Source organism: Mus musculus, chromosome 15 (genome assembly GCF_000001635.26).
Source record: "Mus musculus strain C57BL/6J chromosome 15, GRCm38.p6 C57BL/6J".
Taxonomy (NCBI): domain Eukaryota; kingdom Metazoa; phylum Chordata; class Mammalia; order Rodentia; family Muridae; genus Mus; species Mus musculus.
Window position 1 is genome coordinate 64,533,758 of NC_000081.6, and position 16,358 is coordinate 64,550,115.

At 42.9% G+C, this 16,358-nt stretch overlaps 1 long non-coding RNA gene across 1 annotated transcript in view; it reads left to right on the top strand.

Annotated features, from left to right (window-relative positions):
• The first annotated feature begins 246 nt into the window (after positions 1–246).
• The window catches only part of Gm30632, a 38,815-nt gene continuing 22,703 nt past the window's right edge, over positions 247–16,358 (top strand). The window contains exon 1 of the long non-coding RNA XR_384144.3: positions 247–703. This is a non-coding gene — a long non-coding RNA (predicted gene, 30632). The remainder of the gene's footprint in view (positions 704–16,358) is intronic.

Genomic DNA, 16,358 nt, shown 5'->3' on the forward strand with positions numbered 1-16,358 from the left:
AGGTCATCTCCAAAGAGGTTCTAGTTTACAGACCTGGAGTCTGCGGTACAGCAAGAGGAAATGATGTGTGCAGAGTGACCTCTTTTTTGAAGGTTAAAGTTCACTCACAGTTGTATGGAAGGGTAAGGAGGATCCATTTAGGAATGTGCTGTGTCAGACTCACTCCTGGTTTCCTATGATCAGATACAGTGTCAGATCAGTCTAATCATAAAGGAGCAGAGAACCTGCCTGCCTGCATGTTTTGGTGTGTGTGTGTGTGTGTGTGTGTGTGTGTGTGTGTGTGTGCATCCGTGTGTGCACGTGAGTGTGGGCTACACAAAGAGAGCTAAGAAAAATGCTCAATATTCTCTTACGAGAACGGCTTTTTCAGTGGGCTGGGGAGAGCTGGAGAAGAGTAAGAGGTTGAGGGAGCCATGGTGGGGGCAGGAACAAAAGGTCAAGTGCCTAAGGACCCCATGGACAAAGAACTTGGGTTTTGGATTTTCTGTGAAGTGACTGAATTTGCTACTCATGCTGCAAATGTGCCGGGGCTGTCAAATCCATCACCCAGCCTGTGTACTGCGAGAACACCAAAGAGCTGCCGAATAAAACGAATCACCTCTCCCTGAGACATTTTCAGTTGTTAACAGCTTTCTGCCTCTGGCTCTACCATCCTCGAAGTTATCTTCCTGTCTTCCTCTGCCTGTTTCACATCTGCTTCTAGGTGAGTCTCCTTCTAGGGAGTGCATTTTTCTCCTGCTGCTGTTGTTCAGTGCTTTTTCATAAAAGCTTAGGAAAGCACAGAAGTTTGAAGCTTGCAGCCTCCGTAGCTTTATGGGACCTGGGCCTTGGCATTTTTGTCTTTAATAGCCGAGTGGAAGATGGTATAACTGCCAGGACTCTACTGTGGTAGCTAAGTCAGTGGGAGCATGGTGAGGCTATTAACATAACCCCGCCTATCTGCTAACCATCTCTCCTGATTCTGGTATCCATGGCAATGCCCTCCTCCATACAGGGATGGCCTTGTCAGGTGTGAAGTTTGACCAGACCACCTTCACTGGCCTTTCTACTTTCCAACTCTTTCAGGTCCCTTAAGCCACCCAGAAGAACCAAGATCCTGCTTCACTGATGTGGAGATCTCTTTTTATCATTTCTTTCTATTCTTTCTCCCCCCTAGCTCTCTGCCTTCTGGGCTCCCCAAGGTTATGAGATGCTATTTCAGCCATTTTATCCACATTGAACACATTCTGAACTGGCAATAGCTGATTATATCCAAACCTGGAAGTCAGCCAAACTCTGTCCCAGGTAAAAGGAAAATTGCCTTGGTTAGAAGGATTATTGTATCCTGGACGGTACACAGGAAGAAGATCTTGAATTGCCTTTCAGATAACAAGTGATGGACCTGTAACCTTCCACTCTTGCTTGAGGGAGATGAAGGGCTTCAGTGGAAGAAGAACCGCCCTTGAGATTTGAGGGACTTGGTCCTGCCAGTTCCCTGACTATGACCTCATGTGACTTATTTTTCCTTCTTTCTGACTCATTTTAAAGGAGAGATGGCCAAGATGTCCTCTAGGGCTCTGTTTGACTGTGACTTCCTGTGACCTCTGGTCAGCTGGGCTTACGAAATGGATACCATCTGTAAGTTGAAGCCCCCAAACTAGGGCACAGTGAGTCATGCTTGATTGTTCTGTGACCCTCTGCAGGGTCTGCAGCTGCCCTTGGTGTCTCAGGCAAGAGCTCAGCCTCCATGCCTCCATGCCAACATCACAATCTGGGATTCATTCCTTTCCAGATGCAAGAGCCAAAAAATAAATTGTGTCTTTTTCATGATCAGCCTGGAGCTCTGGTTCCTCACAAACAAGACCATGTGAACCTAGGACTGTATGGGCTACTGTGTCCTGACATGAAGGCCCAAGTCTATGCTAGCATATGGCCAGCAGACCAGAGACACTCAGTGTTATTTTCAAGCCTGAAGTGGAATGTGCTTCAGGCCTGGGCACAATAGGTGGTCTCTATTCCTGCATCATAAATCACTGGGGTAACTGTTTTTCCTAGCCCTTCTTATGACCCAGCATAATGTTGGGATTGAAAGGGCAATGGAGTTGGGGGGTTTTCTCTGCTTCTGATCTCCAGGGTCTATAAATCTCTACTTTCAGAGTTTCAGGGATCATGTGGGATGAAGCAAGGCAAGAGGATGAGACCTTCCATCTTACTCTGTGTGCCCTTGGCCCAACGACCTGCATTTTCTGAACCATATTTTTTCATCTTTAAGAGGGGAGAGTTTGAGCTGGAGAATTCCATGGCCTCTCAGTCTGTGTTTGGGGCCTCAGTGATTTTTATGTGTCATAGAACCAACTATGAGGCTCAGGTCTTCTAATAGCATGGGCTGCCCTTGAAGACCCTTGTAACCTGATCTCCCATGGCCTTCATACTGTCCCTCCCATAAGCCTTTTATCTCCTTGTCTAGAGTTTTCTCCTCTCTGTGGCAATTCCTATAAACTTCTGTCTCCCTGATTTCTCTTTCTCTAAATATCTATGTGGTAAAACCTTCCTCTCCCTCAAACCTAGTTTGCACTATATTGTCTCTGTGGACTCTTTCTAATATTCTGGTGGCCTTATGAATGAGAAATGGTTTCCGCTAGTTGTTGATGAGTGTGTCCTCTGTTTCTTCATGTGTATACCTCTTAGATTGTGCCTCTGCGTGTATACAGCTCAGATGTGCCTCCATGTGTCTATAGCTTATCTTAAACAGGGGTCTTTAACCTGTATACTCTAATCATCCTTCCCGTGTTTGTGTTTAAACCCTCTCTTCTCATAGTCCCAAGTGGATTGGATAACGTGGTAGCTTGGCATAAGGAGTGGCACTTTTGGGAGGTGTAGCCTCGTTGAAGCAGGTGCGGCTTTGTTGGAGAAAGTGTGTCACTGTGGGTGTGGGCTTTGATACCCTCTTCCTAGCTGCCTGGATATCAGTCTTTTAGTGACCTTCAGATGAAAATGTTGATCTTTCAGCCCCTCCTGCGACATGCCTGCCTGCACATTGCCATGCTCCTACCTTGATGATAATGAATTGAATCTCTGAACAGTGGTGTAAGCCAGTCCCAATGAAATGTCGTCCTTATAAGAGTTGCCTTGGTCCTGGGGTCAGTTCTCAGCAGTAAAACCCAAGTGGAGACAGATGGGATTCATCTCATCTTACTCTTTTTACTTGAATTGAGAATGGCACAGCCTAGGAATCTGCATTATCTTGAGACAATTCTTATGCATATCAAACTTGAAAACAATTCCTAATTTCTAATGCTAGCATAAGGCACACAATTGTCATAAGAACTGTTTATAGAACTAGCATGATTTTCATGCCAATTATTTGTACTTCTACCCTACTCAGATGTGGAATAGTGTAATAGCCAAGTATAATAGCAGCACACAAGCAACAAAAAAGATCTAAAACTTAGGAAAGTGAATGATGTGCCAAGACCACACCCATGGCAAGTAGTTGGGCTAGGATACACATCCAGCTCTCACGCCATACTGCCTGACATTGGCTCTTGGTTCTCCAGAGACATTTCCTAATTATAGCTATAGATCTGGAAGAGATCCACACTTTGTCTAGCTGCTCTCAGGGGACTGGACCTCTTTGCTTTCTTTAGAGGAAATGCATCTTGGTGTGCAATATTACAAGTCAAGTCTCAAAGTGGCCTGCAGGCTCAAACCAGTGTACGTATTAGGATTAGGCTATGAGAGGTGTTTATGTATCAAAGAGTCAAAGAAGGACCTATGGAGATGGCTTAGTCAGTATGTTCTTATGTACAAGCTTGAGAACTGAATTGAGCAAGGGGGGAAAAAAAACTAGGCGTGGTGGTGTGCTTGTAATCCCAGCATGGGAGACAGTAGGCCAGTCACTCTAGGCTAGTTCAGTGAGTGATCCTATCTCAGTAAAATAAGATGGAGAGTGATTGGAAATCCCCCATGTCAGCTTTTGGTCTATAAATGTAAGTACATACATGTGTACCTTCCCATACATGTGTAAATGTGCACACTCACACACACACACACACACACACACACACAGAGAGAGAGAGAGAGCACCTACAAAGAACAAAACACACTAGGTATTTTGTGATAAACAGTGGTGATCATTACAAAACCACTTCCTCTGTATCCCCTATAACTAGCCAGGTAAGAATGGATGGTTTCAGACTTGACTTAGAGGTAGGGCCTTTAGTTTTAAGACTCCAGTAAGGTCATAAGCTAGGAAAAGTTCCAGACCTCGATCATTCTCATAGCTGCTCACTAACAATAGTGCTGATAATGTCACTAGACTTGTTAGAGTCAGAGGCTGGGTCTTGGAAGCCCTCACAAGCTAGGCTCAGCCACATGTCCTCAACAGAAATAAGGAGGTGACAGTGTAGTAAGGAGAAAGGAGATTTATTCAATGTGGCCATACTGGAAATAGAAACAAATAAAAAGATCCAAACACCTCCTCATAGTCCAAGCCCATATTAAGGTCTTAACATGAGGTTTAGGTTTAAATAGAGTGCAAGAAACACATGAAACTGAAGAATTAAGATCAAAGTGTGGACACTTTGCCCCTTCTTAGAATTGGAAACAATCACCCATGGAAGGAGTTACAGAGACAAAGTTTGGAGCTGAGACAAAAGGATGGACCATCTAGAGACTGCCACATCCAGGGATCCATCCCATAATCAGCCTCCAAACGATGACACCATTGCATACACTAGCAAGCGTTTGTTGCAAGGACCGTGATATAGCTCTTTCTTGTAAGACTAGGCTGGGGCCTAGCAAACACAGAAGTGGATGCTCACAGTCAACTATTGGATGGATCACAAGGCCCCCAATGGAGGAGCTAGAGAAAGTATCCAAGGAGCTAAAGAGATCTGCAACCCTGTAGGTGCAACATTATGAACTAACAAGTACCCCGGAGCTCTTGACTCTAGCTGCATATGTATCAAAAGATGGCCTAGTCAGCCATCACTGGAAAGAGAGGCCCATTGGACAGGCAAACTTTATATGCCCCAGTACAGGGGAACGTCAGGGCCAAAAAATGGGAATGGGTGGGTAGGGGAGTGTGGGGGAAGGTGTGGGGGACTTTTGGGATAGCATTAGAAATGTAGTTGAGGAAAATACGTAATAAAAAAAAATAAAAAAATAAAAATAATGAGTTCTGAAAAAAAAAGAAATATAGCAATAAAAAAGGATGCTTAGTAATTTAAAAAAATAAGTAAACAGAGTGCAAGAAGTATGTTTAACTAAGCAGTTCTGGTTAAGTGTGTCCCCATTTGACCTAATGAAACTCCAAAGTTTCTGCAAGGCAAAAGACACCATCAATAAGACAAAAAGACCACCAACAGATTGGGAAAGGATCTTTACCTATCCTAAATCAGATAGGGGACTAATATCCAACATATATAAAGAACTCAAGAAGGTGGACTTCAGAAAATCAAATAACCCCATTAAAAAATGGGGCTCAGAACTGAACAAAGAATTCTCACCTGAGGAATACCGAATGGCAGAGAAACACCTGAAAAAATGTTCAACATCCTTAATCATCAGGGAAATGCAAATCAAAACAACCCTGAGATTCCACCTCACACCAGTCAGAATGGCTAAGATCAAAAATTCAGGTGACAGCAGATGCTGGCGTGGATGTGGAGAAAGAGGAACACTCCTCCATTGTTGGTGGGAGTGCAGGCTTGTACAATCACTGTGGAAATCAGTCTGGCGGTTCCTCAGAAAATTGGACATAGTACTACCGGAGGATCCAGCAATACCTCTCCTGGGCATATATCCAGAAGATGCCCCAACTGGTAAGAAGGACACATGCTCCACTATGTTCATAGCAGCCTTATTTATAATAGCCAGAAGCTGGAAAGAACCTAGATGCCCCTCAACAGAGGAATGGATACAGAAAATGTGGTACATCTACACAATGGAGTACTACTCAGCTATTAAAAAGAATGAATTTATGAAATTCCTAGGCAAATGGATGGACCTGGAGGGCATCATCCTGAGTGAGGTAACACATTCACAAAGAAACTCACACAATATGTACTCACTGATAAGTGGATATTAGCCCCAAACCTAGGATACCCAAGATATAAGATATAATTTGCTAAACACATGAAACTCAAGAAGAATGAAGACTGAAGTGTGGACACTATGCCCCTCCTTAGATTTGGGAACAAAACACCCATGGAAGGAGTTACAGAGACAAAGTTTGAAGCTGAGATGAAAGGATGGACCATGTAGAGACTGCCATATCCAGGGATCCACCCCATAATCAGCATCCAAACGCTGACACCATTGCATACACTAGCAAGATTTTATTGAAAGGATCCAGATGTAGCTGTCTCTTGTGAGACTATGCTGGGGCCTAACAAACACAGAAGTGGATGCTCACAGTCAGCTAATGGATGGATCATAGGGCTCCCAATGGAGGAGCTAGAGAAAGTAGCCAAGGAGCTAAAGGGATCTGCAACCCTATAGGTGGAACAACATTATGAACTAACCAGTACCCCGGCACTCTTGACTCTAGCTGCATATATATCAAAAGATGGCCTAGTCAGCCATCACTGGAAAGAGAGGCCCATTGGACTTGCAAACTTTATATGCCCCAGTACAGGGGAACACCAGGGCCAAAAAGGGGGAGTGGGTGGGCAGGGGAGTGGGGGTGGGTGGATATGGGGGACTTTTGGTATAGCATTGGAAATGTAAATGAGCTAAATACCTAATAAAAAATGGAAAAAAAATAATAATAAAAAAAAGAGAAAAAAAAGTGTGTCCCCATTCATCATTGACCCATCATTGTCTGGACCCCTGTCTGTCCAGCAAGGTAGTTTGATAAATTGTTAGAATCATAGAAAATCTTTCTGGGAGAAAAGTTGCCCATCTGACTGGCACAGGTTTTCAGCCTTTTCTTTCTCCCAGCATGAGATTCCTGGGGGGAATTTCCAGGTACTTGAAGACCAGTGTGTCTGAGTATTACATAGTCTTACAGTCAAGGGGGGAAGGGCACAAGTACATCTCTTTAAATCATCTTTGCTCCACCTGGAGGACAATGAATCTGCTTTTTGCAGTCCTGTCCCCCTGCTTTTGATTTCTGTGATCACTGGTTGAAGTATGCTCAGTGTAGGACCATATGCCTTTTGCACACATTGTTGCCTTCAGTTCCTTCATCAAGGGCTCAGTGGACTTGCCAAGGGCCAAAGCTAGGAAGTAGAAGGAATGGAGTTTGAACCAAGACTGTACTCTTACCTCTGTACAGACTTGCTTCCTGGGGCACAGCTTAGCCAATCCTCATTTCTGTGCTGAACCAGTGTGCTACAAGGTTGAATGAGGCTGAGGTGTCTGACAGATGGGCGTGGCAATTCCAGGGAGCTGTGAGAGGCCCTTGGATCTTTCATTCAAGGCCCCTCATCTCCCACTGTTTGTTCTTCTCTCCACCTCTCTGACCAGGAGAGAAGAGTTTAAAATTACAACTTAGGCAAATTTAAAACACTGAATTAGTTGGCTATAGCACCCAGATTTTCTTGTGGAATAAGAGGCCAGAAAGAATGATGGACACTTAGCTAAGTCTAATTTCACATTGGTTGTTGCATTTATTGCCCCTCTATGACGACTGCTACATCATCATCCTAATCACCAAAACTTCCCATCAGCATCATCTCAGCCTCCTCACACATATCAGGATCTCCAGTCATTTATCAGCCAGTACCAGGACATATATGTCTGTTTTTACTGGCACAGCCATCCATTCCATCCCTTCACGACCACTCAGACCATCCTAGACACTTCTGCTATATGACCATCATATACTCTCTCCAGCAGTAGCAGTGGCAGCAGCAGGAGCAGCAGCTCACCATGGCAACTACCAACATTGTCATCATTCACTACCTACCACGCCCGTCATATATCTTCTATTGCCTTGGAAAATCCATTCTGAAAACATTACCACCTTGTTCATACATTTATGTATGAAGCTCAGATATTGTTTTAGTCCCAGCATGGCTTTTGCTGTCTATTTCCCATTCTCTTATTCACTGTTTGTGTCCCAGAGCTCTGTCCACCCCAAGCTAGAGGCCCTCTTCTGCCTTGTCTTATTTCTGGATCTGTATACATCCTCCAAGATGGAATTTCTTTTTTCTTTTTTTCCCGTCCTGAATAATCTGGCTATTCCCCTGTAGCTAAGGAACTGAGTGTCTCTTGAGACCCTGGGGGCTGTTAGGCTTTTTACCCGGCAGCAACAACCTCATATGGCAGACTTTATCATTAATGATACCTTTGAGTATTTTATACATGCCAGCTTCTCATTCACCCGAGGAGGGAGGCAGGGAACCAGATGACCAAGCATTCTTTCTAGTTCCTATATCATAATTATCACTTGCTGAGGGAGCTGGTATGAGATGACTTTAGCTGATTTACAGAACTATTTTCTGGTATGGGCTGCTAGCTCGTTGCTGAGGCAGAGGGAAGATTCAGTGGCAAGGTGCCCTTTCTATCTTGCTACTTCTAGAAGCAGCAGCTTCTGCTTTCGAGTCAAAGCCTGGTGGCCTCTGGGGGGCCAGACAAAAACTTATATGCTTTTCAAAGCATGAGTCATTGGTCTTTTTTGTGACTGTCCTCTGTTTTAAGAACATGGTAATTACTGAATCTGGGAGCACAGCTGTCCTTGGGGTGTGTATCAAACCATCTGGTCCCCACGATGTTCCCAAGTTACTTTCGTACCCAGTGGGCTTTTGTTTCTACCTTGTGAATTCACCTGATCACCACATCGACTGCCTGCTCATTGTCCTCTGTTGTGTCTTTGGCATGTTTCCTCTTATTGTTTGATGGCCTAGACAGCCCTGCCTGATGTTCCTGAGGTCACTGCATTAGGCAATATCCCAGGAACAATGATCATAGTGATATTTTTAGAGAAGGCCATGTGAGGCGATGGAAATTGTACGCAGTGTTCAGTATCCATGCCTGTGATTCAGATTTGGGCTCATCCACTCATGCGCAGGCTAAGTGACCTGAGTCTGAAGGGCCTCAATTTCCCATGAGACCATCTAACATAATGGCACCACCCGAAGAGTTATGGTGATTAAATGAAACAACAGAGCATTTGATTTAGAGCAATTCATAGCACTTACTAGATCCCTCTTTTTTTTTTAAAGCCAATTTAGTTCCTACTCCTCTTGAGCTTTCATTATAGCATCTTGATTGGAGAGAATTAAAATGCAGTTGAGATTGCTTTCCTGAGAAACCAAGGGACAATATTTCTCAAGCAATTATCTCCAAAGGAGAGCTAACCTGGGAAGAAGGATATTTACATAAGAGGTGACTCAGTCTCTGGGTGATTTATGTCTCCTGTATACACCATGCTGGGAGGGGGTTGCAGACATGGTCTCTACCCTCTATGCAGCTCTCTTTATAGTTGTGTCCACCTGATATTTTGCACATATCCATCAGTGCTGTCAGAATGAAGGGGCAAAAGAACTAAGCAGCTCCAACCCATCATTCATTGTTGGTGAACCAAAACTGCCTATGGTATCTCGGAGGTCTAGGTTGAATTCTTTTCATGTTCCTAGCTGGTTTTCCAATATTGACAGGTCTGTTCTCTTACTAAACCCCAGTTTCTTTGTCTACAAATAGATGTAGGAAATCTTACTCATCTTCAAGATGATTTAAGTGTGAAGGGAGGAAAGATCTGAACCCCAGTTGCTTCATAATGAAGAGTGAATTGCAGCATAAAATGGAAAAGACCAAAGCAGGACTCAGATATAGTTTTGTGGTCTATTACTAAAACAATTAGAAGCATTTTATGGTGCTTGTTGCCTTCCTCATTAGACTGGTTTCTTTCATATATCACATGTATAGGGTTTCTCATGACCTACCTCTGTCATCTTGGATTAGACCCTTCAGGCTAATATGATTGCTTCTGGGTCAACCCCTATAACCACTTGATTTTTCTTCCCACTCTGAAGCTAGGACTAGTGCCACTCAAAGCCTCTGCTAGGCTGTGAGGGAGGTATGAAAGCTGAGATAATGTTGGGAAGACAAATACCATACTACTCAGAGAAGCATTTTTAAGGATCAAGGAACTGCCATGATAATACTTTAGCTGGAGGTTTTTAAACATTGACCCAGGCAGGCAGAAATTCAACTTCACAAGTAGAACTAGCTATCCCTCCTAATACATACCAAATCTCATTCCCAATGCACTTCTCAGATTTCTCATTCTATTATCTACTTCCTGCCTGTCATTATTATTAATTTATATGGCTGGATCAATAATGGTTCTCCTTCCTCACTCGTTTTCTAACCACCAGATCTGCAACTGTTACTTACATAGATGGTAAAAAGACTTCAAATATTAGCCTAAAGATTTACAGATTATGTAGGTAGATTACAGATAATGTAATCACAGAATCCTCCTAAGAGTGATATGGAGGAGGTGAAAGATGGTGAGATCAGGGGTTGGAGTGCTGGGATTTGAAGATGGTGGAATACAAGTCAAGAAACACATACTAAACACTACAGAGGGGAAAGAAATCAATTCTATCTGCTCACAGCCTCCAGAAGAAGGCAATCTTGCTAATACCTTTAGTCCAATAATGTGAATTCCAGACTTCCAGTTTGTAAAACATATGACAATGGATGTGTATTGCTTTAAGCTGCGACTATTATTATTATTATTATTATTATTATTATTATTATTGTGATAATTTGTCATAGTACCAATAGGATAGTTATACAATATAAAAATAAGAGCTACCCTATGTCGAGCCAGCTGCTCAGCTAAGTGCTTTTGTATTATTTCACAGAACTCTCACAATGACAGTTGGTGTCTGTGGTTGTTAGTATTCTGTGTCAATGGACCAGATTGAGATTTGTGAGACATACTCTTTCACTTACAGAAAGAAAATCTTGTGGGATAGAGGTCCCTCGATCTAATAAAAGAGAAAAGGAGACAACCAACCAAATACCAGCATTGACTTTCTCTGCTTCCTCATCCACCATGGCTTCACAACAATCGCAAACTGACCCCTGACTCCACCCGGAACCTGAGCCCAAACAAACCCTTTCTGTCTAACGTTGAGTCTGTCAAGTGTTTTGTCACAATTTAATGGTAATTGTTGCCATTAAAGCTTAATTCATTCATGCTCAAACAGAATAAAAATGATGTGCCATGTTTTTCTGAACACACATTCTTCAGACGAAGGCTGTCTAATGTGTACAGACATCTGAGGGCAGAGACAGAAACTGCCACTTACCGATCTATGCTGTCTGCTCAGAGAACATTTCCCTGTTCCTTTCCTCACCTCTTGGCAACCTTGTGTCTGTCTGGGGCTTCCTCAATAGACCAGATTCCCACTGTTCTGAGCAGATCTCCATCCTTATGCCTGGCTCTGTACTGTCCCATGACCATCCTTTTCTCTTTCGTCTCAGCTAGTAAACAGTATCTCCTCCATCCCATCTCAATAGTCTCAAATTTAAAGCATCCACCGAGATCTTCTAGTCCCTGTGGCTGGCTGTTTTACTGGATTGGGACTCTTGTTAAAGGTGGTGTAATCAGGGAAGTTGTCTTAGGTAGGGTTCCTATTGCTGTCAAGAAACATCATGACTGGAAACATGACCAGGAAAGGGTTTATTTCGGTTTATCTTCTACATCACTGTTTAGCATCAAAGGAAGTAAGAACAGAACAGAGCAGGTACTAGGAAGCAGGAGCTGATACAGCGACCAGTAGGGGTGGGGTGCTGCTTACTGACTTGCTCAGCCTGTTTTCTTATAGAACCCAGGACCATCAGCTCAGGAATGGTACCATCCACAAATAGGCTAGGGCTTCCTGCATAAACTGCCTACTAAGAATATGTCTTACAGGCTTGCCTATAACTTGATCTATGAGGGCATTTGTTTCTTTCCTCCTCCTCCTCCTCCTCCCCCTCCTCCTCCTCCTCCTCCTCCTCCTTCTCTATTTTATTTTTCCTTAAATTATTTATTTATTCACCTTACATCTTGAATGCAACTACCCTCCCTCCCTCCTCTCCTCCCAGTCTCATCATTACCTCCCACACCCATTTCTCCCTCTGAGGAGAAGGGGAGGTCCCTCATGGGTATCAACCTGCCCTGTCACATCAAATCACAGTAGAACTAAGCACATCTTTTCTTACTGAGGCCAGACAAAACAGCCAAGATAGGGCAAATGGATCCAAAGGCAGGTTATAGAGTCAGAGACAGACCCCGCTCCAATTATTAGGAGACCCATATGAAGACCAAGCTGCATATCTGCTCTATGTGCAGGGGATCTAGGTCCAGCCCATGGTTGGTGGTCTAGTTTCTCTGTGCCATCATGGGCCCATGTTAATTGACTCTGTAGGTCTTCTTGTGGAATTCCTGACCTCTCTGGCACTCTCAATCCTTCTACCCACTCTTTCACAAGACTCCCTGAGTTCAGCCTAATGTTTGGCTATGGGCCTGTTTCCACCAGCTGCTGGGTGAGGCCTGTCAGATGACAGTTAATGCTAGGCTCCTGTCTGCAAGCCCAGCAGAGTATTATTAACAGTGTCATCTCCCATGGGATGGATCTCACATTGGGCCAGTCATTGGTTCACCATTTCCTCAACCTCTGCTCCCTCTTTATCCCCACACATCTTGTAGGCAGAACAGATTTTGGGTTGAGAATTTTGTGGGTGGGTTGGTGTCTTCCTCCCTCCACTGGAGATCCTGCCTGGCTACAGGACGTAGTCACTTCAGGCTCCATATCCTCTGACACTTGGAATCTCAGCTAGGGTCACCCCATAGACTTCTGGGAGTCTCCCCCTTCCCAGATCTTTGGTTCATCCCAGAGATGCCTCTCCTGTCAATTTTCATCCTCTCTCCCAGCTCTTTATCTATCCTACTTCCCCTAACACCTGATCTCTACCTCTGTTCTTTTCCCCATCCCCTCTCCCATCCAGTTCCCTCCCTCCATCCTCTTCCCCTATCTATTTCATTTCCCCTCATGAGTGAGATTCAAGCATCCTCCTTTGAGACTTCCTTGTTATTTAGCTTCTTTGGGTCTGTGGATTGTAGCATGTTTATCTTGTACATTGTGGCTAATATCTACTTATAATTGAATACATACCATGCATGTATTTCTGGGTTACCTCACTCAGGATGCTATTTTCTAGTTCCATCCATATGCCTGTAAAGGGAAATTCTCAACTTCATATGGAAAAACAAAAACAAAACCAAAAATCCAGGATAGCTAAAACAATCCTATATAATAGAACTTATGGAGGTATCACCATTCCTGATCTCAATCTGTACTACAGAGCAATAGTAATAAAACCTGCATGGTATCAACATAAAAACAGACAAGTTAATCAATGGAATAATAATGATTTTGTGTTTTTTATTTTTATTGTTTTTTTTTAAATGTTTCTTAGGGCTTTAAATTTCTGTGAAGAGACATCATGACCATGGTAACTTTTTTTTTACCTTAAAATTGTTTTTTTTAATCAAACTAATACAATTTATTTTAAAATATATAACTCAGTATTGATTTTTAAGTTATCAAAAATAATTTATAATTGTTAAATGCCTCTTAAATATATGTGATATCTTCTGAAGCTAAGAGAAATATGCAATCAACCAGATTTTAAAATATATTTGGAACATTAAACATGATAGAAGTAGAAAAAAATCTCTTATGAAGTCCTCTATGAAAGGAAATTGTGACAAGTCCCTGATTAGACAGAAACCATTCCATCTCCAAGGGAGAATACTCAGAGCAACTGTGGCTTCATAGAATGAATTTGGTAGTATTCCCTCTGTTTCTAGTTTGTGGAATAGTTTGAAGAGTATTGGTATTAGGTTTTCTTTGAAGGTCTGATAGAAGTATACACTAAACTCATTTGGTTCTGGGCTTTTTTGGTTGGGAGACTTTTAATGACCGCTTCTATTTCTTTAATAGTTATAGGATTGTTTAGAAGGGTTTATCTGATTCTGATTTAACTTTGGCATTTGGTGTCTGTCTAGAAAACTGTCCATTTCATCCAGATTTTCCAATTTTGTGGAATATAGACTTTTGTAGTAGGATCTGATGATTTTTTGAATCTCCTCAGTTTCTGTTGTTATATCTCTCTTTTCATTTCTGATTTTGTTAATTTGGATACTGTCTCTGTGCCCTCTGATTAGTCTGGCTAAGGGTTTACCTATTTTGTTGATTTTCTCATTAAGTTTATGTGTCTACTTGACAGGGTCAGGCAGTATATTTGGTAACTTTGTGGACTTCTCCCTGAGAGTGTGCTGGGAGGCGAATAACCTTTAAATTGAAAGACCAAGCAAAACAATGTTGCTTTCTAAAGGGGCCTCTTTGAACCAGTTGAAAGACTGGACAGAATAAAAACAGGAACTTTCTCTTGCCTCGGTGTCCTGAGAGCTTGGACACATGCTTTTACGTTGCTGTCAATCTCAAGGTGAGAAACTTGCTTTTTCTCAGTCTCATGCCAGTGGCTTGAACCCCTTGCCGGGTGAGACAGCAGGTCAGATTAAGGAGGACAGTATAGGGTGCTAATTCAAACTGCCAGATTCTGAAGGGAAGAGAAAAACAGTGTTGGACTTAGGAGGGAGTTGTGACCACTAGGGAGGGCCAATGTTGGGATGTTTTAAGACTAGATGGAAAGGGGAAAGAGAGGAGAGGGAGTATGGTGAGAGGGGAGTGATCACCATTAATGTTTTAAGCTACCCGTGGAGTTGGAACGCTGTAACCTTGATAAGTTTCATCTGAGTTCAGAGAGACCGTGCGACTAGTCTTCTGACTAGGTGGAAAGTCAACTAGCATAGGAAGGACCCCGGTAGTTGTACGGAGCTGTAGGAGGATACTGGGAAATTCCCACCCAGTGACTGACATCCTGCTCCTCCTAGCAGTGCATGCCAGGTTATCTGCTCAGGTGAGGGCCAAGAGATTCAAAGATGAGAGCCATGGAGCATATGGAAGTAGGAGCGAGGCAAATGGTTGCACTGGGGGAGAGGAGGAAGGATTTACACTGCATATTTTGGTCCTAGAAAAGGTGGAGGGTTGTGCAATGTTATGCACAAGGTCATAGCTTTTGGAGGAAGAGACTTGGAGGAAGAGACGTAGATGATCACCTTTTCCTCTCTTCCAACTTCTTATCCTTTCACATAGGAGCAAACTGAGGGCCAGAGAGGATTGTGACTTCAGAAGCATGAAACTATCCACCATCAGAAAAACCTGCCTTAAATCCACTGTCCTCGGGCTCTTGACTGTTCTGCTAGCTTTTGGCTGCCTGTCCAGCACATGGAAAAACTTTACATTCCTCGACTTTTCTTCACCTTGCAGATGAAAGGAAGCGATCCCTGGGCTTCTGTAATCTGTATCTTACTATGCTCAAGGTTGGATGTTTTACTGATAAATGAGGGGCAGCTCCCTGTCCCCTCATTCTCTCTGGCTAACAAACAGCCCATACTACCCAGACACTACTGAGGCAGCCTGATTTCCCTGAAGATGTGATTGACTTCTGAGGAGAATTCCAGAAGTGCTGACTAGGGAAGCAAAATGTGTGCTGTTTAAAAATATATATAATAAATCAGTGACTGGATGAGAATGTAATATTCAGAATAATAAAGTAGTTAGAAATCCAATCAAGCATGAACATCAAAAGCTCCTATTGTACTGTGAATTATCTATCTATCTATCTATCTATCTATCTATCTATCTATCTATCCATCTATCTGTAAAGGGCAACTTCAACACATACATCAAAGGAAGGGCAGAGCAACCTAGAAAGCCTAAGCTAATCAGAATAAGTAAATCCATTTCAAGGTGACATGGACTTTATATGAAAAAATAGAACATTCCCAGGTACCCAAGAGCTTCTGGCATTTCTGGCTCAGCGGGCATACAAGGAGACAGGCAAGTACAGTATTTGCTGAAGGGGATAGATGTTATACTGGTGTGAAACCTTCTTTGTTTCTGATTATTTTTCAAGCAGAGATCATCCTGTAGAGGAGCCCATGAAGGGCACAGTCTAAGTAAATTTATCACAACAATGTGGTTGTGGTCTTATGAGAGCATGATTGGTCAGCTGAAGTGTACTGTGGGGAAATTCATGCATTGTTCTATTAACGAACTCTATTATGTGCTGGGCACCTTGAAGGCATGAAGGCATCTACGTGGTAAATGGAGTATTACAGAAATACATAGGTCTGTGGTCTGAGAAGAAAGACAGATAGGATGTATTTTATACACAGACACACGAATATGAGGGAATAGTGTCTGCTCTGTGGGGAGGAAGCTGAAGATATAAGGGGTCTACACGGAAACCGTTAAGGCTTCAATCCTGCCTATCAGACATGGAACAAAGGCTGTCAGTCT